Here is a 24560-nt window from a genome sequence, read left to right as displayed (position 1 = left end):
CAGTTGCATGAGTTCCCTGTAAATGTTGGAGATTAAACCCTTACTGGATATATCATTGGCAAATATGATCTCCCTTGCAGTGGATTTTCTTGTTGTTTTCTTGATGGTTTCTTTTGCTGTGCAGAATCTTTTTTATTTTGATGTAGTCCCATTTGTTTATTTTCTATTTAGTTTCCATTGCTCTAGGAGCTGTATCGGGGAAGAAATTGTTTTGGCATATATCTGAGATTTTGTTGCCTGTGGATTCCTCTAATATTTTTATGGTTTCCCATCTTACGTTTAAGTCCTTTACTCATTTTGAGTTTATTTTTTGTATGGTGTAAGTTGGTGGTCTAGTTTCATTTTTTTGCAAGTATATCTCCAGTTTTCCCAACACCATTTATTGAAGAGACTGTCTTGACTCCATTGTATGTTCATGCCTCCTTGTCGAATATTAATTGAGCATAGTGGTTTAGGTCAATTTCTGGGTTCTCTATTCTATTCCATTGGTCTATATATCTGTTCTTGTGCCAGTGCCAGGATGTTTTGAGAACAGTGGCTTTGTAATACATCTTAATATCTGGTATGAGATCCCTCCTAGTTTGTTCTTCTTTCTCAAGATCACTGCAGTCATTTGGGGTCTTTTTTTTATTCCAGATGAATTTTTTGGAGAGTTCTTTCTAGATCTGTGAAATATGCTGTTGGTATTTTAATGGGGAGTGCATTGAATCTATATGTTGATTCTACCAATCCATTAACACGGTATGTTCTTCCATCTGTTTATGTCTTCTTCTATCTCTTTTTACATCTTATAGTTTTCTGAGTAGAGGTCTTTTACCTTCTTAGTTAAATTTATTCCTAGGTATCTTAATTTTAATGGTGCAATGGTAAATGGGATTGTTTTTTAATCTCTCTTTCTGTAAGTTCACTCTTGGTGTATAAAAATTCCATAGATTCCTTGGCGTTAATTTTGTATCCTGCTACATTGCCAAATTCATTTATTAAGTCTAATAATTTTTTGAGGGAGTCTTTAGGGTTTGCTATGTACAGTATCATGTCATCTGAGAATAATGACAATTTTACATCTTCTTTTCCAATTTGAATGCCTTTTATTTCTTCTTCTTGTATAATGGCTATAGCTAGCACTTCCAGTACTGTGTTGAACAGGAGTGGTGAAAGCTGGCATCACTGTCTTGTCCCTGATCTTAGGGGAAATGGTTTTAGTTTTTGCCCATTGAGTATGATGATGGCTGTATATTTGTCATATAAGGCTTTTATTATGTTGAGGTATGATCCTTCTATCCCCACTTTGCTGAGCATTTTTATCATAAAAGGGTGTTGGACTTTGTCAAATGCCTTTTCTGCATCAATTGATATGAATATGTGATTTTGTCTCTCACTTGGTTTATGTAAGCATAAATGATTTAGAAGACAAGGACACAGAAAACATGCAATCAGAAAAGCAAAATGCAAATATATATAAATGAGGATAGTTTAAGGGGCCTCTTTGACAAGCTCAAACATACAACATTCACATTATAGGGGTGCCAGAAGGAGAAGAGAAAAAACAAGGAATTAAAGAACTATTTTTGAGGAAATAATGACAAAAAATTCCCTAACTTGGCAAACTAAATAGACATACAATCTCAAAAAGCGCAGATAGTCTCAAACAAGATGAACCCAAAGAGGCCCACATCAAGACACATAATTAAAATGCCAAAAGTTAAAGACTAAAAAAGAATCCTAAAAGCAGCAAGAGGAAAACAAATAGTTACTGATAAGGGAGCTCCCATAAGACTGTCAGCTGATTTCTCAACAAAAATTTTGCAGGCCAGAAAGGAGTGAAAAGAAATATTCAAAGTGATGAAAAGCAAGGATCTACAATCAAGATTACTCTACACCTCAAAGCTATCTTTCAGAATTGAGAGTCAGATAAAGAGCTTCCCAGACAAGGAAAAGCTAAAGGAGTTCATCACCACCAAATCAGAATTATAAGAAATTTTAAAGAAACTTCATTAAGAAGGGGGAAATATAAAAATCCCATATAATAAAAGTCTAATATGGTAAGTGTCAGGTCATCTGGTGACCAGTCAACTGTTCAACCAATCAAAGCGTAATATGCAAATGACATGCTAAGGCCACTCAACCGCTTGCTATGACGTGCACTGACCACCAGGGGGCAGACGCTCTGATGGGTAAATTAGCTTGCTGCTGGGATCTGGCCAATCAGGACTGGGCAAGATGGGGCCAGACATGTCCTGGAGTCCTCCCGTGGTCCCTTCCCAGCCCCAATCGTGCACTGGTGGGGTCCCTCAGCCTGGCCTGTACCCTCTCGCAATCTAGGAGAGCCGATTTTGGCCCAATCCCACAGGCCACTCCCCTCGGGAGGGCACCAGATGCAGGGCTCATGGCTGGCGAGTGCTGCTGTGGCAGCATGAGCCTCTCCTGATCGGGACTGATTGGGCACGAGCCCACAGGAGGCGCATTGGGGCTGGAATAAGCGTGAGCAGCAAGTAAGAGCTGCAGGCGGTGCTGGACTGTGGGTTTTGACCCGATCCCCGCAGGCCACCCAGAGGGACCTCACCCATGCACAAATTTGTGCACCAGGCCTCTAGTATGAATAATAAAATGAGAATAATTACATTATCAACAATTACTTTAAATGTAAATGCATTAAATGCTCCAATCAAAAGATGTAGGATGGAGAGATCCAAGATGGCAGCCAATGGGACTGCAGGCTGTAAGATACTGTGTGAGTGAGAGAGTGAAAGGAGAGTGTGCGGACGTGCAGGGAGTATCTGTATTTGTGAGTGAGTGACAGTTATATTCTACAGGACTGTTGGATACTGGCGGACCAGGTTCCCCTGGCTGGGAAGCCCCTACTACCTATGAAATCTCTCTCAGAATGGCTGGCTCTGCCACAGAGACCACACCATCTTAAAGGGGAGAGCGGCTGTGATCAGAAGCCCAGACTTACCTTCAACCGGGAGACTTCAGATATCTCCCGGGACCCTACAGCCACAATGCCCACGGACCAGCTGCCTCAACTGTGAACCCACAAACACTGATACTACAGCCTTCCTGGCCACAGGCACCTAAAAAGTTTGTCCAGGGGGAGACAAGGTGGTGGCTGAATATGCGGACAGGTCCTGTGCCTTCTCACAGAGCAGAGAGAGGCAACAGCTAAATCAAATAACATCTACCTGGAATTGGCTAATTAAACAAAGCTGGTGAGGCAATCAATGGACATAAAGGTCAGAGATCACTTGGAAAGAGGTGAGATCTGAGATCCAGGCTGGAGGGAGAAACACATGCAGCAGGGGCTAGAGTCTCAGAAGGTCTCCACCAAATCTGCAGCCCTTGGGGTCAGTGTAGCCCTTGAATGTAGAAGCAGGTCCACAGGGGTACTGGCAGAGGGGGACTCTAGATCTAAGCCCACAACCATGGGAGACTGTGCCCAGAAAGGCAGCCTGAAGTTCTCTACCGGCCATGCAGTGCTGGGGGAGAAAGACGCGAATCAGCGCAATGCCTTTGTCTTTTTAACTTCCTTGCTTTTGCTTGCTAAACCCAGTACGTAGGATCTTTCGATTAAAAACACTCACTGAGACTGCAGGGGAAAGTTGTTTTTGTGGAAACTGGGGATCAGAATAGGTATAGATAAGCAGGAAACCAGCTCTGGGACAGTCTGTCCCTCCAACCCAGTCTTAAGTGTGGCAGGGAAAAAAAAGTCTACTCACTGGGTTAGGGGCCATTTGGTCCCTGAAACTAATACAGAAACACCGCCACCCAGGGGCTATGTCAGAAACAGACACTTGTGTAAATACAACTAAAGGCAGCCAAAGAAACAATGTGAGCAGAGAGATCCTGCCTGCTTGAAAACAAGGTTGTGGCTTATGACACAGAGGAGTGGTGGATTGCAGGGAATTTCAACACTGTGCTGACTACCTGACAGGAAACAAACATGCCAGGCAGAACAGTAGAGAGGGGTCTTAAACCAGCCCCCATGGGTCATTGAAGCCCACCTGAAGCAAACAACCTCCACTACTTCACTTTTTTATTTTTTATCTTTTACTTAAGAAGCTAATTTTTTTTCTCACTTTATTTTACTTTTTTATTATTATACTAGAGGCCCAGTGCATGGAATTCATGCACAGGGGCAGAGGGAGGGTTTGGTTCCCTCAGCCTGGCCTGTACTCTCTCACAATCTGGGACCCCTCGGGGGATGTCCGACTGCTGGCAGTTGGACATCTCTCTTACAATTCGGGACCGCTGGCTCCTAACTCCTTGCCTGCCTGCCTGATCACCCCTAACTACTCACTTGTCTGCCTGATCACCCCTAACCACTCACCTTCCTGCCTGATTGCCCCTAACTGCCTCTGCCTCAGCCCCTGCTGCAGCAGCTTCGTCTGGAAGGACATCCAGAATGATGTCCGAAACTTTGTTTGGCTATCTGGTCTAATTAGCATATAATGCTTTTATTATCATAGATGGTGTCTGGAGAGCTGAATGTCTTCCAATTCTAGACTCAGAAGTGGGGAGTGTGCACGCTGCCATGGTTTTTGACTTTAATCCAGTGGCAGCTCATGTGGTGCCCTGGCAGGAGCATGTGGGGTGTCCCCATGGGAGTGTTGGGTGTCCCAGCAGGAGTGAGTTTTAGATTAAATCTGGTTGTTTTCTATCTCGGTGCATACAGGACAGATGCATTGTCCTGTCCTCGGCTCTGCTCTGACCACAGGAAGAGCTCCTCAGAGACAGGGAGGACCTCCCCGTGTTTCTCTGTAGGGCCTGGCTTGGGGCCAATACCCCGTGGGCTCCAGAAATGTTTCCTGAGGGGGTCAATAGAAGGGCGCTGAGAACATTTTACCTAACTCCACAGGGACAGCAGGATCTGAAAGGGAGCACAGGTTTAAAAAGGATGCTTTTCTGGGCATACAGTGACTATTTTGTTTGTTTAGCTTAGTTTGGGTTGCTTTCCTTTTCTACTGAGTGAACCTCTAAAGCTCTTAATGGATATTAGGCAAATTAATGCAATGCTGGGGGAGCCAGGAGAACAGCTCAGCTCTCGTGGGTGCCAGTCTCAAGGGTGTTGGGTGCCAGTCTCTGGGTGGCGGGTGCCAATCTCTGGGTGTTGGTTGCCTGTCTCTGGGTGGCAGGTGCCAGTCTCTGGGACTTGGTGGAAGTGTGAAGAGCTCAGCTCTGAGCACAGCTACCCTCTGGTCTCAGCTCAGTGCATGGCTGAGGAGTGAGGACCAGGCTAGCCTTAGCAGTGGTTTGAACGTGGCCCTGATTGAGGAGGAGGGCACTCTCCCTGCCACGTGGGAGCTGCTCTCAGTGCCCGTCATCCGGCATTGCTACCTGATTGTGCAGGTAAATCAGTGAGGCACAGAGTGGACTGGCCTACCCCACCCAGTGGTTGGTGCCTGCTGGGCTTTAGAACAGGTGGTCTCCCTGGAGCTAGGCATCAGTGAGGTAGGGCCGCGGGAACTCAGAGGCGGCAGCACATGGTGTGGGGACGACGGGTGTTTGTGCTGTTTGCTCGGGTACATGGGCTCCATGTGTTCCACTCCCACCAAGGAACATGTGTTTTCTGGGTTCTTTGCACCCCTTATTTCTAACTTTTCTCACTAACTTGCAAGACTGGTATCATTATTCCAGGTTTAGGGTCAAACAGGCGGAGACTCTGAGGGGCTGGATCAGGGGCCCCAAGGCGGCAGCTAGGGATGAAGGGCCATCCGTTCACATCCAGTCCGCTTCGCTTCCCAGCCCTGTGTACACTGGGTGGGCAGCTGAGTGCTGCTGTGTGTGGCTCTTTACCCAGAGGTGTGGGCGTCCCATTCTGCTGCTTTCCGGGGTGCTGAGCCTGGACTGTCAGCCACATAGCCCGGTCCTTGGTGTGGAGGGAGGCCCTGAGCCCGCCTCCCTGCATCTAGGTGGGCCAGTGTGAAGTGGCGCCTGGAGCTGATTTCCTGGCCGATGCCCCCTGGCAGGCGACCCCTCCCTTGTCACCCAGCACAGTGAGTGTTCACAATCCCGGGGACACTCATTAAGCTTCCCATGAGCACCTGGTTCTACACCAGGGAAGTCCTGAGGGTGCCTGGCAGGCGGAGTGTGAGGGCGCTGGTGGGAGGGGCTGCTCCCCTTTCTCCTGGTCCGCTTCTGTCTCCTCATGGCTTAGTTGTTCCAGTTACAAATGGAGATAAAGCTATCATTTAAACCAGGGCTGCCCCCTTGCTCCTGCCCCACCCTTCCTTCCTCCATCCCTGCACTGGCCCAGCCGCCTGGCTCCACCCCTCCCCCATCACAGAGCCACTCAGCTCAGGCTCTGGCCCCGCCCATCCCGCAGGGAGGAGCATGCACAGTTTCTTGCAGACGGGGAGCAGCTGTGGAGTAGGGAGGTGGCGGTTTTTCCAGAGGAGGGTGTTTGTGCTTTAAAGCTGACGCTCACTGTCCACCTCCCAGCAGTGAAGGCTGAGGGTTGCTGCAGGAGCCTAAGTCCTTGTTGAAGTCTCCACTCTGGAGCCTTTCACTGTGGTGAGTCCACATCCCAGGAGGCTGTGCAGCGGAGGCGCCACTTCCTTTTAGAAGAAACTGATGATCGATTGGAGCCTGCCAGCTGCGGGGAGAGACCAGGAGGTCAACCTTTTGCCTGCTCACCAGTCCCCAGTCCCACTCCACTGCCACCAGCCTGGTTCCGCTTGGTTCCCCGTTGGCCATCCAGCGATGGGAGCCTGGGGGCAGGGTGGGAGGTGAGGGTCGGGGGGAGGAACCTAGAGGTGCTTCATGCACTTCCTGGTATTTGGTCATCCCATCCCATCATAAGACCCTAGGCTATTATTAGTATAGATTTTTATTTTTATTATTATTACTATTATTTTACCTTTTTGAAGTTTTATTTATTTTATTTTTTATTTATTTTATTTTATTTTTGGATTAGTGTTCTACATTCTATTTTTATTTTAGCATTATTTTAATATATCTCAATCTTTCTTTTATGCCAACACTCTCTTCCTCACTTTTTCCCTTTTTCACTTGTTTCTCTGACCCTGTTCCTGCTTTAGTTTTTCTCTATCCTTTCCTTTTATTCCCTGTTAAAAATTGATCTTATTCATATCTCTAATGTCCTCTCCCCTGTTCCAAGTCCATGCACACTTCTTGTTTCTCTTTCTTCAATAGCCAATGTTTTTTCCTTTTTTTCCCTCTTCCTTTCTGTCTTGTGGTGGTTGTTTCTTTGATTGTTTTCTTCTGTTTTTTTTTTCTTTCTTTTTTATTCTTCTGTTTTTCCTCGCCTCACTTGTTCTCTTCTTCTAATAATAGCTTAATTAGTTTCAATTATCAAATCAGGCCTATCTATTCTCTATTCTCCTTTTCAAAAAATAGGTGAATGTTAGATAGATTAAAGAAACAGAAAAATTTACATATATATATAATCCTTTATATAAATATGTTAATATATAAGTTTTTTTTCTTTTTTTCTTTAGTATTGGGTTTTTTACTTTTCATCATAAACAGTCATTCTCTATCTACCTCCTGTACACTGGTGGGCTATTTCAACATTCATTCAATTCTTTGACCTTACCTTCTGGAAATAAGCTCTACTTCTTCAGATACACCTTCCCTCCTTTTCTGGGTGTTTGTTGTTTGCATTTCTTGGATTAGTTGTTGGTTTTTTGGAGTTTTTGCCCCATATACATATATTTCCACCTTCTTTATTCTTCTCTTTCTTTTCTCTCTTACATTTTTTTTCTTTTCACAATATCATTATTGCACTCTTTCTCTCCCCTAATTCTCTCTTCTATGGTGGTCACATTTATTTGGGGTTATTGGTATCATGAATAGATTTGTGTTTGATGCTCTCTGTGCTGTGTCTTATCGTGTTGTATTTTGTGCTTTTAAGTCAATACGGTGGAGAGCTACATAACCAGACACCTTGTGAGGAGCGAGCACGGAGAGACAAAGAAACAGCCCCCATACCAAAGAAAAGGAGGAATCACTGGAAAAGGAAGTACACAAAATGGAGGCAAGCAATTTGTTAGAGAGAGAATTCAGAGCAATGGTCATAAGGACACTAAAAGGATGGAAGGCAAATTCCACAACATATGCAAGAGCCAATAGAAAATGAAGAAGAACCAAGGAGAAATAAAGAATGACATCGCTGCAATAAAGAACACTACAGAAAGCATCAACAGTAGACTAGAAGAAGCAGAGGACTGCATCAGTGAGCTAGAAGACAAGGTGGGAAAAAATACCCAAGCTGACTACCAACCGGAGAAAAAAAAGAAAACTAAACTAAAAAATAGGAGGAGAGCCTAAGGGAACTTTGGCACAACATGAAACGAAACCACATCCACATCATCGGGGTACCCGAAGAAGAGGAAACTGAGCAAGGAATAGAAAACCTGTTTGAAGAAATAAAGACAGAAAACTTTCCTGATATAGCAAAGAAAAAACTCACACAAGTCCAAGAAGCTAGCAGAATCCCAAACAAGATGAACCCAAAAAAGACTGACACCAAGACACATTATAATTAAATTGGCAAACACCAACTACAAAGTAAGAATCTTAAAGGCTGCCAGAGAGAGACAGAAAGTAACCTACAAGGGATATTCCATCAGACTATCAACTTATTTGTCAACAGAAACACATCAGGCCAGAAAGGAATGGAATGAAATATACAAAGGCAAGCAAAGCAAGGGTCTGAATCCAAGAATACTATACCCAGCAAGGCTATCAATCAAAATTGAAGTTGAAATCAGGAGCTTCACATAAAAAAGTACTGAGGGAGTTTATTACCACCAATCCAGCAATGCAAGAAATGCTAAAGGGTCTGCTGTAAAAAGAAGAAATAAGAAGGGAAGAAGGAAACAGGCATAAAGAATAAAAATGGTGACAAACAAGTACCTAGCAATAATAAATTTAAATGTAAAGAGATTAAATGTCCCAATCAAAAGACACAGGTTAACTGAATGGATAAAAAAAAACATGATCTATATAACTACTGTCAACAGAGACCCTACTCAGAAAAAAGGACTTACACAGACTAATAGTGAAGTGATGGAAAATGGTTTTTCAGGCGAATGAAAATGAAAAATAAAGCTGGTTTAGTAGTACTTAGATTTGCAAAATAAGACCTCAAAGTGGAGGCCATAACAAGAAATAAGGAAGGACACATCATAATACTAAAGGGAGAAATTCAAGAAGAGGATATAACTCCGGTAAACATATATGCACCCAATACAGGAGCACACAAATACATAAAAATTCTGCAAGACATCAAGGGAGAGATTGACAGGAATACAGTCATAGCAGGGGACTTTAATACCCCACTAACACCACAGAATAAACCCTCTAAACAAAAAAATCAGCAAAGAAACAGCAATCCTAAATAACTCACTAGATCAGATGGAATTAATTGACATCTTCAGAACATTTCATCCCAAAGCCACAGAATATACTTTCTTCTCAAGTGCACAGGGTCATTTTCAAATTCAATAAGATAGCCAAAACCGGTTTGGCTCAGTGGATGGAGCGTCGGCCTGCGGACTCAAGGGTCCCAGGTTCGATTCCGGTCAAGGGCATGTGCCTTGGTTGCGGGCACATCCCCAGTAGGGGGTGTGCAAGAGGCAGCTGATCGATGTTTCTCTCTCATCGATGTTTCTGACTCTCTATCCCTCTCTCTTTCTCTCTGTAAAAAATCAATAAAAAAAAATTCAATAAGATAGAAATCATATCACATCTTGAAGGGGAGAGTGACTGTTATCAGAAGCCTATGCATCCCAGGAATCTACAACAACAACACCCAGGGAACAGCTGTGAATCCAGGAATACCGGACCTCAAGCAGCATGAATACGCAGACTCAGATGAGCTCTGCACCTTCTCACAGAAAAGTCAGATTTCACCTAGGAAAAGGAGAGGGAGAACTGCATAACCAGACACCCAGAGGAGAGAAATCATGGGGAGACAAAGAAACAGCCCGCATATGAAAGAAAAGCAGGCATCACCAAAAAAAAAGGAAGTAAACGTAATGGATGCAAGCAATATGTCAGAGAAAGAATTGATAGAAATGGTCATAAGGTCACTGAAAAGAATGGAAGACAAGTACAATAATATGTGTAAGAACCAAGAGGAAATGAAGAAGAACAAAGAAGAAATGAAAAATGATATCACTACTATAAAGAACTCAATAGAAAGCATCAACAGTAGAGTAAAAGAAGCAGAGGACCACATCAGTGAACTAGAAGACAAGGTAGGAAAAATACCCAAGCAGAGCAGCAACTAGTAAAAAAACTTAAAAAACAAGAGGAGAGCCTAAGGGAAATTTGGGACAACACGAAATGAAACAACATCTGCAAAATAGGGGCACCAGAAGGAGAGGAAACTGAGCAAGGAATAGAAAACCTGTTTGAAGAAATAAAGACAGAAAACTATCCTGATATAGAAAAGAAAAAACCCACACAAATCCAAGAAGCTCACAGAGTCCCAAGCAAAATGAACCCCAAAAGACCGATGCCAAGGCACATCATAATTAAATTGGCAAACACCAACGACAAAGAATCTTAAAAGCAGCCAGAGAGAGACAGAAAGTCTCCTACAAAGGATTCCCCCATCAGACTAGCGACTGATTTCTCAACAGAAAACATCAGGCAAGAAGGGAATGGAATGAATTATACAAAGTCATGCAAAGGAAGGGTCTGAATCCAAGAATACTGTACCCAGCAAGGTTATCAATCAAAATTGAGGGTGAAATCAGTAGCTTCACAGACAAAAAAGGACTAAGGGAGTTTATTACCACCAAACCAGCAATGCAAGAAATGCTAAAGGGTCTGCTGTAAAAAGAAGAAATAGGAAGTGAAGAAGGAATACAGGCATAAAGAATAAAAATGGCAACAAACAAGTACCTATCAATAATAACTTTAAATATAAATTGATTAAATGCCTTATTCAAAGACATAGGGTAGCTGAGTGGATAAGAAAACATGAACCATATATCTGCTGTCTACAGGAAACTCACCTCAGAAAAAAAGGACTCACACAGACTGATGGCAAAGGGATGGAAAAATGTTTTTCAGGCGAATGGAAATAAAAAAGAAAGCTGGGGTAGCAATAGTTATATCTGACAAATTAGATCTCAAAGTGAAGGACGTAAAAAGAGATAAGGAAGGCCACTTCATAATACTAAAGGAAGAAATCCAACAAGAAGAAATAACACTGGTAAACATATATGCACCCAATACAGGAGCACCCAAATACATAAAAAAATCTTCTGGAGGATATCAAAGGAGAGATTGACAGGAATTTAGTCATGGCAGGGGACTTTAATACCCCACTATCACCATTGGACAAATCCTCTAAACAAATAATCAGCAAAGAAACATCAATCCTAAATGACTCACTAGTTCAGATGGAATTAATTGACATCTTCAGAACATTTCACCCCAAAGCCACAGAATATACATTCTTCTCAAGTGCACATGGGACATTTTCAAAGATAGACCATATATTGGGTCACAGGCAAAGTCTCTTCAAATTCAAGAAGATTCACAGATGACATGATACTATACATAGAAAAACCCACAGACTCCATCAAAAAAACTACTAGACCGAATAAATGAATTTGGAAATGTAGCAGGATACAGAATTAATGCCCAGAAATAGATGACCTTTTTATACACCAATAATGAACTCACAGAAAGAGAAATGAAAAAAATATCCCATTTACCATTGCACCAAAAATGTTAAGATACCTAGGAATAAACTTAACCAAGGATGTAAAAGACCTGTACTCAGAAAACTATAGGACATTGAAAAAAAGAGATAGAGGAAGACATAAACAAATGGAAGAACATACCATGTTCATGGATTGGTAGAATCAACATCATTAAAATGTCCATACTACCCAAAGCAATCTATAGATTCAATGAAATACCTATTAAAATACCAATGGCATATTTCAAAGTTCTAGAACACACTCTTCAAAAATTTATCTGGAACAAATAAGACCCCAAATAGCCACAGCTGTCCTGAGAAAGAAGAACAAAGTTGGATGGATCTCAATACCATATACCAAACTATATTACCAAGCCATGGTTCTCAAAACTGCCTGGAACTGGCATAAGAACAGACATATAGACCAGTGGAACAGAATAGAGGACCCAAAAATGGACCCAAGCCATTATATTCAATTAATATTTGACAAAGGAGGCAAGAGCATACAATGGAGTCAAAACAGCCTCTTTAGCAAATGGTGTTGGGAAATTTGGTGTGATACAAGCAAAAAAAATGAAACTAGATCACCAACTTACACCATACACTAAAACAAACTCAAAATGGCTAAAGGACTTGAATGTAAGATGGGAAACCATAAAAATCCTACAAGACTCCATAGGCAGCAAAATTGCAGACATATGTCATAGCAATATCTTTACTGACGCAGATCCTAGGGCAAGAGAAACTAAAGGGAAAATAAACAAATGGGACTACATCAAAATAAAAAGCTTCTGCACAGCAAGAGAAACTATCAACAAAACAACAAGAAAGCCACTGCAGGGGAGAACATATTTGCCAATGTTATCTCCAATAAGGGTTTAATATCCAAAATTTACAGGGAACTCATACAACTTACCAAAAGAAAGATAAACATCACAATTTAAAAAATGGACAAAAGACGTAAATATACACTTTTCGAAAGAGGACATTCAGAAAGCCAAGAGACACATGAAAACATGCTCAAAGTCACTAATCATCCAACAGATGCAAATCAAAATGACAATGAGGCACCACCTCACACCTGTCAGAATGGCTATCATCAACAAATCAACAAAAGACCAGTGCTGGAGAGTATGTGGAGAAAAAGGAACCCTTCTTCACTGCTGGTGGGAATGCAGACTGGTGCAAGCCATTGTGGAAAATTATATGGCATTTCCTCAAAAATTTAAAAATAGAAATGCCATTAGACCCAGTAATACCACTTCTAGGAATATATCCCAAGAGAACAGAAACACCAATCAGAAAGGATATATGCACCCCTATGTTCATAGCAGCACAATTTACAATAGCTAAGATTTGGAAACAGCCTAAGTGCCCATCAGCAGATGTGTGGATTGGAAAACTATGGTACGTCTACACAATGGAATACTATGCTGCTATAAAAAAGAATGAATTCTTACCATTTGCAGCAGCATGGATGGAACTGGAGAGCATTATGCTAAGTGAAGTAAGCCAGGCAGTGAAAGAAAAATACCATATGATCTCACTCATTTGTGGATAATAAAGAACATTATAACCTGATGAACAAAAAGATAGATACAGAGGCAGAGAAGCATCAAACAGACTGCCAAATTACAGCGGAAAGCCTGGGAAGTGTTGGGTGGGTGTTAAGAGATCAACCGAAGGACTTGTATACATGCATGTAAGCATAACCAATGGACACAGGACACTGGTGGGGTGGGGTGAGGGCATGTGCCGGGGGGTAGGGGAAGCTAAGGAAGTTCGATGGGGAAAAAAAGGAGACATATGTACTACTTTTTGTAATACTTTAAACAATAAAAAAATAATTAAAAAATGCACAATTTAAAAAAAGAAATCATATCAAGCATCTTTGATCACAATGGCATAAAATTCGAAATCAACTACAATAAAAACAATGAAAAAATCAAACACCTAGAGGCTAAATAGCATGCTATGAAACAATGATTGTGTTACCACAGAGTTCAAACAAGAAATAAAAAAGCATCCTGGCAACAAACGACAATGAAAACACAACAATCCAAAATCTATGGGACACAGTGAAAGCAGTCTTGAGAAGGAAGTTCATAGCTATACAGGCCTACCCCAAAAAACAAGAACAAAAATGGCAATAAATTCTCTAACCCTACAACTCAAAGAGTTAGAAGGAGAGCAACAAGAAAAGCCCAGCATAAGTATAGGGAAGCAAATAATAAAGATCAGAGCAGAAATAAACGACATAGAGACAAAAAACACACACAACAATACAAAATATTAACAAAATTAAGAGCTTGTTCTTTGAAAGGATAAACAAGATTGAGGAACCTCTAGCCTGTCTCATCAAGAAGCAAAGAAAAAGGACCCAAATCAACAAAATCAGAAAGGAAAGAGGTGAAGTAACAACTGACCCCACAGAAATACAAAGGATTATGAAAAAATACTTTGAACAACTCTATTCCAACAAAATGGACAATCTAGATGAAATGGACATATTCTTAGAAAAATAAAAACTCCCAAAACTCAATCAGGAAGAATAAAAAAAAAAAAAAAAACCTTAATAGGCTGATAACTACCAAAGAAATTGAAGCAGTGATAAAAAGTCTTCTAGCCAACAAAAGCCCTGGTCCAGTCAGCTTTATAGGGGAGTTCTACCAAGCATTTAAAATAGAACTAAAACCTATCCTCCTCAGACTATTCCAAAAAATTTAACTCTTTGGACTCGCTTGCTTTTTTCTCGATCCCTTTATTCTAATGCTAACTGTGTCGAGTCACACTCGACATCCGAGTGCAAAAGGTTAAGAGAGAGGCACACTGCTAAGCTATTTATCTGAAGACAGCATTACCCTAATTCCAAAACCAGAAAAAGACACCACAAATAAAGAGAAATACAAGCCAATATCCTTGATGAACATAGATGCTGAAACCCTCAACAAAATTCTAGCAAATTGAATCCAGCATTACATTAGAAAGATCATACACCATGACCAAGTGGGATTTATTCCGGGGATGCAAGGATAATACAATATCCTCACATCAATAAATGTGATACATCACTTAAACATATTGACAGACAAAAATCACAATCATATCAATCGATGCAGAAAAAGCATTTGACAAAATCCAACAGACTTTCTTGACAAAAGATGTAGGATGGCCCTGACCAGAGTGGCACAGATGATGGAAGCATTGTCCCACAAAACAAAAGGTGGCATGTTTGATTCCCTGCCAGGGCACATACCCAGGTTGCGCATTCAATTCCTCAGTCAGGGTGCATGAGGCAGGCAACCAGTCAATGTTTCTCTCTCACATTGATGATTCTCTCTGTCTCTCTCTCTGTCTCTCTCTGTCTCTCTCTGTCTCTCTCTCTCTCTCTCTCTCTCTTTCTTCCCTCTCCCTTTCTCTCTTTAAAATCAATTTAAAAGAGACCTAGGGTGGCTAAATGGATAACAAGACCCTTATATATGCTGCCTATGACAGTCTCATTTTAGATCAAAAGATACACACAGGCTGAAAGTAAAGGGATAGGAAAAAGATATTTAATGGAAATAGAAACAATTTTTTTTTAAAAAAAAAGGTGGGATAGCAATACTTATACCAGACAACACAGACTTTAAAAACAAAGATTATAACAAGATATAAAGAAGGACCCAGCAATTCCACTTCTCATTATTTATACAAAGAAACCCAAAACACTAAGTTTTAAAGACACATGCACTCCTATGTTCACTGCATAGGAGTAGCCAAGATAGGGAAGCAACCTAAGTGTCCATCAATAGATGAATAGATAAAGAAGTAGTAGTACATATATGCACTGGAATATAACTTAGCCATAAAAAGAATGCCATCTTACCATCAATATCAACATGGATAGATGCAGAAGGTATTATATACTAAGTGAAATAACTCAAAGAAAGACAAGTAACATATGATTTCACTTATCTGTAGAATGTGAAAAGCCAGATAAATGAACAAACAAAACAGAAACAAATGCATAGATACAGAGAATAATTTGATGGTTTCCAGATGGCAGGGGCTTTTGAGGATGGGTGAAAAAGTTGAAGGGATTAAGAAGTAAAAATTGGTAGTTATAAAATAGTTATGGGACATAAAATATAGCATGGGCAATATAGTCAATAATATTGTGATAATGTATCGTGTCAGATGGATACTAGATTTATTGGGGTGATCACTTTGTAAGTTATATAAATGTGAAATCACTATGTTGTACACTTGAAACTATTGTAATATTTTATGTCAACTGTAATTGAAAAATAAAAATTATTTTTTAATTATTTTCAAAACTAAGGACAGCATAATTATGCAAACATATTCATCTCCCAACAATAATACAACACAAAGTAACTACCTAGTGATCCAACATTATGCTTAATGAGTAGACAAATTAGTAAAAAATCAGAAAATAATTAAAGCAAATTTTCTTATGTAAACTAATTATGGCCAATTTTTGTTACCCAAGCATATTTTAATTCATGGACATTTATAACTCTACTAGAGGCCTGTTGCACAAATCTGTGCACACGTGGGGTCCAGTTGGCCTAGCCTGATCGGGGCTGATTGGGATGGGGCGAGCCGTGGGCAGGGCTGTGGGTGGATGACCAGCTGGCCTCACCCCCAATCATGGTGGTGGGGGCCGATTGGGGGCGGGGCCAGCGAGGGGGCAGAGCCGCCGGTGGTTGGCTGGCTGGCCCCACCCCCTGGTCGAGGGGACAATTTGCATATTAGCCTTTTATTATAGAGGGTAGCCTGTGCATCTTTCCCATAGTGACACCAATATTTGTGAATTACATTTGCTGAAACTTACATAAACTGAGTTACCATGTTTTGTTTTAAAACACAAGTCCTATGCTTCCATACTGCCCAAGGTGATTGTAGTTTCAGCCCCAGCTAGGAGCCTGGAGCTTATTGGCCCAACTAAAAACAAACACTATCAAAAGCTGCTACAGCCACTTATGTGTGGAGTTTATTTTATATACTAGAGGCCCGGTGCACGAAATTCGTGCACTGAGGGGGGTTGTCCCTCAGCCCAGCCTGTACCCTCTGCAATCTGGGACCCCTCAAGGGATGTCCGACTGCCCGTTTAGGCCCGATCCCAGGGATTGGGCCTAAACGGGCAGTCGGACATCCCTCTCACAATCCAGGACTTCTGGCTCCCATCTGCTTGCCTGCCTGCCTTCCTGATTGCCCCTAACCGCTTCTGCCTGCCAGCCTGATCACCCCCTAACCACTCTGCTGCCAGCCTGTTTGCCCCCAACTTCCCTCCTCTGCCGGCCTGGTTACCCCTAACTGCCCTCTCCTGCAGTGTTGATCACCTCCAACTGCCCTCCCTTGCAGGCCTGGTCCTTCTCAACTGCCCTCCCTTGCAGGCCGGGTGCTTCCCAACTGCCCTCTCCTGCTGGCCATCTTGTGGTTGCCATCTTGTGTCCACATGGGGGCAGGATCTTTGACCACATGGGGGCAGCTATATTGTGTGTTGCAGTGATGATCAATCTGCATAGTACTCTTTTATTAGATAGGATGACATTTCTTTCTTTTTTTTTTTTTTTTATATCCTCACCTGAGTATATGTTTCCATTGACTTTTAGAGAATGTGAAAGAGAAAGGGAAAGACAGAGAGAAACATCAAAGTGAGAGGAATACTTAGATTGCTTGCCTCCTTCCTGAGCCCTGACCTGGGCCCCAGCCAGGGAGGAGCCTGCAACTTAGGTACATGCCCTTGATCAGAATCTAACCTGGACTCTGCGGTTGGCAAACCTAGACATTATCCACTGAGCCAAACTGTGTAGGGCAGGTTATGACATTTCTTAGCCCTCCAGCAGTGGACCTTCATTTTTTTTCTCCAGGAGTGTGGTGGAAAAGCCCTAGATCACTTTTTTGGATTCTTATACCCAAGTTACTAAGAATATTACCAGTGGCATACAGGGAGCTTAGCCAATGAGTGGTCAGAAAAGGTATTTCCTCTGTAGTTCACACCTATCTCCTGTGATCTCCGGCTCCACCCCTGCCAAGGACTAAAGCCTCCAGCCCTGGGCAGGGACCCCCAGCTGGCTCTGATCGCCTTGCTCTACCCCCAGCCAAGGCCGCAAGCCTCTGTTTGAGGCTCAGGCCCTGGGCAGGGACCCCCAGCTGGTTCCAATTGCCCACAGACACCCATAGCTGGCTCTATTGCCCTGCTCCACCCACGGCCAAGGCTGCAAGCCTCTAAGCTTGGGCTCTGGGCAGGGACCCCCAGCTGGCTCGGATCACCTGCAAGGGACCCCAGCTGGCTCCACTGGAGGGCTCCACCCCAAGCCAAGGCTGCAAGCCTCTGGCCAAGGCTTGGGCTCTGGGCAGGACCCCCAGCTGGCTCTGATCTCCCCGCTCCGCCCCCATCCAATGCCGCAAGCCTCTGTTTGAGGCTCGGCCCCTGGGCAGGGACCCCCAGATGGCTCTATCCCCCGCTCCATCCAAGGCCAAGGCCTCAAGCTTCTGTTTGAGGCTTGGGCCCTGGTCAGGGACCCCCAGCTGGCTCCAATCACAGCAGGGGACCCCAGTTGGTTCCAGTGGCCCAGCTCCACCCCCAGCCAATGCCGCAAGCCTCTGGCTGAGGCTCGGGCCCTCGACAGGGACCCCCAGCTGGCTCCGATCGCCTGCAGGGGACCCCAGCTGGCTCTGATCACCTGTGGGGGACCCCTGCTGGCTCTGATATTCCCCTCTGATCTTCGGCTCCAATATCCCAGTTCCAACAACTGCTCTCCAAGGCTGCAGCCATCTTGGTTATGTGTATTTGCATATTCCCTTTCTGATTGGCTGGTGGGCGTGGCCGGTGGGCGTGGCTTGTGAGTGTAGCGGAGTGATGATTTGCATATTACTGTTTTATAGATAGGATTATAATTTTAACTAGAGGCCCAGTGCATGAAATTCATTCATGGGTAGGGTCCCTAGGCCTGGCCGGCGATCAGGGCCAATCAGGTTCCCCACCTCCCCACCTCCCTGCCTCCTCCTTCCCTCACCACTCATGCACCACCACTACGAGGTTCCCTGCCTCCTGGCCTCCCCTCCTCCTCCTTCCCCCATTCCCTCAGTGCCCCGCCACAGCCACTAGTTGCCCACCATGTTCCACGCCACCCCCTGGTGGTCAGCACATGTCATAGTGAGCGATCGAACTTCCGGTCTCCTGGTCAAACTCCCAAGGGGAAAATTAGCATATTAGCCCTTTATTGTATAAGATGTGCAGTGAAAAAATGTTCCAAGCAAATATACACAAACAGGTGGTATGTTTACCAGTGTCCGAGTATTATCCTCATCATCCCATAGATGAGCCTTAATGAGCGTTTTGCTCATTAAGAATCCCCAGGTTGCCTGCCAGCATGGCTCAGTGGTTGTGAGTTAAGCTATGAATTAGGAGGTCACGGTTCCATTCCTAGTCAGGGCACATGTTGTGGGCTCGATCCCCAGTGCAGAGTGTGCAGGAAGCAACCAATCAATGATTCTCTCTCATCACTGATGTTTCTATCTCTCTCTCTCTCCCTCCCTTCCTCTCTGAAATCAATAAAAGTATATTTTAAAATATCATCATCATCATCATCATTATCATCCACAGTAAATCACTTGGAGGTGAACTGAGTCTGTCCAGGGCCTCCAAAATGGCACAAATATTTAAAAACAAGAATCCTCAGGCCACATCCTTCCAAACTCTCACTAAGAACCCATCCTTCACTTGTATAGAGAGGACCTGCTATATGTAACATTATGTACTATGATTTCATGATTTTTTATATATACTATCTCTTCTGGTTGGTTGTTTCTCCCGACAGTTGTCTCTATAAAGTGTAAGCACATATTTGGAAATAAAACAGGTATAAAAGCCACTATCTTTATACTTGGAAGATTCTTAGAGAATTGAATGATTGAAATTAGAATATATTAAGCTGATACCATGAAAGATCCATGAATCATGTGATTATAAAACATTTTCACATTTATTCATTCAAATAGAAAGCATAAATATCAGCACAGATTATAATAGTAGTCACAGCTACCTTTATGAAATGTTTACCATGAACTAGCACTGTGGTGTAGTCTACATTTGTCACTGCATTTAAACTTCATAACCATCCTGAGGCAAAAGTCTTATCCATTCTTAAAAATCAGAAAACCAATACATAGAAAGATGAAATATCTTGCTCTAGGATTCTGGTGACACAACTATAAGCCACATAACTAGAATTTGAGACCCCAGAACTGGTGGCCCATTTGACAACCTAATAGTTATCACCATCATCATCACTTTCTATTTGCAAGTTGCCAGAAATGAAAAGTGTTTCTGTTTTTCAAGAATCCCAGAGACAGGGAATAAAATAAAGGTTTACCCAAACTAAAACTGTTGATTGGATCCTCTTTCATAAAGTCTATAAGAAAGGCAGTAAGAATCTATTGATTTATGCCTCTGCCCTGGAAGCTCACCAGAAGGTGCAACATGTTATAGATTAACAATCCACATAAAAAAGGACCCAAGAAACACATATTAAAAACTTCATTGCATCACAAATAAGTATCCCACTAACATGTTGCCAGGAAAAAACAGAAAAATGAAAAGCAATGAGTTTCCTCACAGGTAAGGAACAGAGCTTGAATAAAGTGAAGCTGTTATTCAATCTGTTTTTCAGTTTAGTGTGGAAGCACACACCCATTCTCCTTCCCACCAAAAGAATGAGGATGATAGGGACTAGAGGCCCCTAGCATTGAGGGACACTAAGGTTCCTCAGCAAATGGAGAAAGCAAAGAAAAGATTGTAGTGCAATGAAGAAGAGGCACTATGATTCTCATCCAGGGGGAAGCCACATTAAATCTAGGAAATAACAGTACTCCAAAATAAGAGTGACAGTTTGCTGTAGCAATTGCCAGTGATAGACTTAGCTAGTCCTGGAGACGGTCTTGAAGTGCCAAAAAGCAAATTCATCCAACAAATATTAAACTGCCATAATCTGGGTTGTTGTTGTTTTAAGTCAATTGTTATGGCGCTTGACAGTTAGTGTTGGATCCCTGCATCTATTGGTCCTGTAAAACAGTCACAGTCTTGGCTAACTAATAAACAAGTTGCATCTGAGGGGGTAGTAGCTTGCCCATGGTTATTCACCTGGTAAATAGAAGACTCAAGAAATCCAACACTTAAATCTAAATATATCTGACAGGTTATCTGCACTGTGCCTTGTCACTACATAGTGAACCAGCAATCAAGTAATTCCAGTCTTCTAGCAGTAGGTAGAGGTAGTGGGTCAAGCAAAGCTGCAGGAACAGTTCTCTAACTCCTTAGTCAGATACTCCATGTAGCCTTGCATTTACTGTGTCTTTACATATATACTCTTCCCTCTGATCATCTATATTCTGTGAGACTGCTGGTTTCCCATATCATCTCTTCTGCTCTTGTTAATCATGGGGGATTATTGAAGGTAAAGAAAAGCTCTATGCTAGAAAAAGTCTACAGGAGACACTCTACATGCGCATATGGTCATCAACACTTCACAACACTCACCAATTCCTCTTCAGCCAGCCAGACTTTGAATCAAGTCAAAGGAGACTTTTTTAGGTGTTTGGGTTTTTTTGTTGGTTTTTTTTTTTTAGGTTTTACTGAGAACCAAAGTCTCCCTAGTTCTTCCTAAATCAGAAAGTACTGGCCTTTCTACACAGGCCAGGAATATTAGCAACATCTGGGAGCTTGTTAAGTATGCAGAACATAAGCCCTCCAGGCTTACTGAATCAGAATGGTCTTCTTCCATATGCCCAGCTGTAACAGATTGGTAGGCACAGCAAAGTTTGAAATTAATATTCAGGATCATTAGGAAAAAAGGACATACTGCTGTATGAAGAGGCTTGTATAAAGTGTTAGTTATCACAGGGTAAGCATAAATCAGACAAATGTACAAAATAAAGAGGTATAAGAAATACTACTTTCTTCTTGGTCATTCTACATAGATCACTGTGATACTGTATTCTTGCTTATAGACAGAAAAATAAGCATGCTGCATCTAAAATCCCATCCTATGCAATGGCTACTGGCTGTATTGATTAGTTAGCATATTTCTAAGCTCTTTGCAAAAATACCTAGATAATGCCTGTTTAAAGATGATCTTGAGTTACAAAGGCTCCTTTAGGTTCTAGAATCAGACAGAACTTTAGGAGAAAGGAATACCTCACAATCATAAAACAACCATATGGTGATGGCACTTTGCCTGGCCAAAAAAACATTTTAATGTCAGCGGACATATATAATTTTATCTTTAATGCAGTACAAAATGTTTATTTTAATAAGAAAAATATTAAATTGGTGGGTTTGAATGAATAGTGGCAGAAATTAACTGACTTCATTATGAGTTTCTTAAGCAAACTAAAACTCACTAGACTAAAGACTACAACAAAATGGGATAATACAATTTTCTTTTATTGTTGACAAGAGGCCGGATGTATGAAATTCTGCAAAAGTAGGCCTTTGCAGCCCTGGCTGCTTCGCGGCCCTGTGGCCCTGCCCCCGCCCACTGGTCGTTTCAGAAGGTCGTTCCACCTTTTGGTCTAATTAGCATATTAGCTCTTTATTATATAGGATAATATTACAGATGTCTACCATTTTCTCCTTTTTCTCCCTGTCCACCCAACCCATGCCACATCCCAGGCCTTCCTCATATCATTCTGTGCCCATGGGTTATGCATGTATGCATATAGTTTCTTTGGTTAACGTCTTTCTGTCTTCTCTCACCCCCACTGAGATCTGTTATTCTATTTCATGCATGCATACCACTGGATCTTTTTTTTTTTTTTTTACAATATACACAATAAATCTATTACCAGATTGTAGATACAAAAAAAATTCACCCATTAACATGCAATAAACATTTATATTTCAGGAAAAAAAGATTTTTGAAATATAATATTACCAAAACTGTACTAACATAGTACATGTCACAAAAGTTGTAGGAAATATTAAAAATCTGCAAATGATGGGATTCCTTCTATTATATGCTAAAATGTTTTTTTCTGGCTCTATTTTTGTTCATCAGTTTATGTTGTTCATTATATTACACAAAAAAAGTGAGATCATGTGATATTTATCTTACTCTGACTGGTTTATTTTGCTTAACATAATGCTTTCCAGGTCCATCTATGCTGTTGAAAATGGTAAAAGTTCCTTATTTTTTACAGCAGGATAGTATTCCATTGTGTATATGTTCCACAGTTTTAAATCCACTCATCTGCTGATGGGCACTTAGGCTGTTTCCAAATCTTAGCTATGGTGAATTATGCTGCTATAAACATAGAGGTGCATATATACTTTCTGATTGGTGTTTCTGATTTCCTGGGATATGTTCCTAGATGTGGGATCACTGGGTCAAATAGAAGTTCTATTTTTTAAATTTTTTGAGGAAACTCCATAGTGGCTGCACCAATTTGCATTCCCACCAGCAGTGCACAAGAGTTCCTTTTTCTCCACATCCTCACCAGCACTTGTCCTTTGTTGATTTGTTGATGATAGCCATTCTGACAGATGTGAGATGGTACCTCATTGTCATTTTGATTTGCATCTCTCAAATGATTAGTGACTGTGAGCATGTTTTCAGATTTCTATTGGCTTTCCTTATGCCCTCTTTCAAAAAGTGTCTATAGAAGTGCTTTTCCCATTTTTCTGATTTGATTGTTATCTTCCTTTTATTAAGTTTTAGGATTTCCCAGTAAATTTTGGAGATTAAACCCATATCAGAGATAACATTGGCAAATATGTCCTCTGATGCAGTGGGCGTCCTTGTTGTTTTTTTTACGGTTTCCTTTGCTGTGTAGAAGCTTTTTATTTTGATGTAGTCCCATTTATTTATTTTCTCCATTGTTTCCATTGCCCTAGAAGCTGCATCAGTAAAGATATTGCTATGACATATGTCTGATATTTTGCTGCCTATGAATTCTTCTAAAAATTTTATGGTTTCCCATCTTACATTTAAGTCCTTTATACGTTTTTTTAAAAATTATTTTATTGATTAACGTATCACATATTTTTCATCAACCCCCCCCCCCGTTCCCTTCCCAAACCCCCCCCCACACACGCATGTCCCCCTCCCCCTGTTGTCCGTGATCACTGGTTAGGCTCATATGCAAGCACACAAGTCCTTTGGTTGATCTATCTCCCTTGTCCCCACCCTTCCCTACCTTCCCTCTGAGGTCTGACAGTCTGATCAATGCTGTTCTTGTTCTTCAGTCTATGTTGTTCATCTTTTCCCCTAGATGATTGAGCTCATGTGATACTAGGAATACACTTATAGGAACCGAAAATGAAACAAGCAATAATATTATGCTGAGAGGCAAATGAGTCAGTCTATAGTGAGTTTCTTTCTGGGCCAACAGTTCTTTTGAGTCCCGGTTTCTATGTCCAACAGTTGTTTATGTGTTCATAACAGCAATGATATTTCAGTTCTGGATGGTGGACAAATGGTGGTTGACTGCTAGTATGGCAAGGCATGTCAGCGTCTTCCATCTCTGGACTGTTTCTCTTCTGACTTCATGGCTGGAGCAGTCCTGTCAATTCCTCTCTGTTGCAGGAATCCACATAGTCTCGGAGTTGTTTTCTGAAAATATACAAACATATTATCGACCAAAAGGAATATTTTCTATAAATTTGACTTGCAATCATTTTTCATTTTTTTGCCCAAACGATTTTCCTTTGGCTTGTTTTGACACCATGTATGTTTTACCTGGGTGACTTGCTGTTAGCATTACAAATGAAAGTTAATTTTCTAAAGTAAAAATTTTCTAGATGTAATTTATTTACAGGATGTTTTTCCTTACATGATATTCTTCTACTATCCCCCCTTTTTTGGTT

General features: G+C 41.8%; 1 pseudogene across 1 annotated transcript in view; it reads left to right on the top strand.

Moving 5' to 3' along the window:
- Window positions 1-3422: 3422 nt before the first annotated feature.
- The window catches only part of LOC307096783 (argininosuccinate synthase-like), a 121778-nt pseudogene continuing 100640 nt past the window's right edge, over window positions 3423-24560 (top strand). The window contains exons 1-2 of the transcript in view: window positions 3423-3553; window positions 5133-5346. The product of the transcript in view is annotated as an argininosuccinate synthase-like (transcript). The remainder of the gene's footprint in view (window positions 3554-5132; window positions 5347-24560) is intronic.

The sequence above is a fragment of the Cnephaeus nilssonii genome, assembly GCF_951640355.1.
Source record: "Cnephaeus nilssonii genome assembly, chromosome: 3".
Taxonomy (NCBI): domain Eukaryota; kingdom Metazoa; phylum Chordata; class Mammalia; order Chiroptera; family Vespertilionidae; genus Cnephaeus; species Cnephaeus nilssonii.
This window is presented reverse-complemented; position numbering and strand designations above follow the sequence as displayed.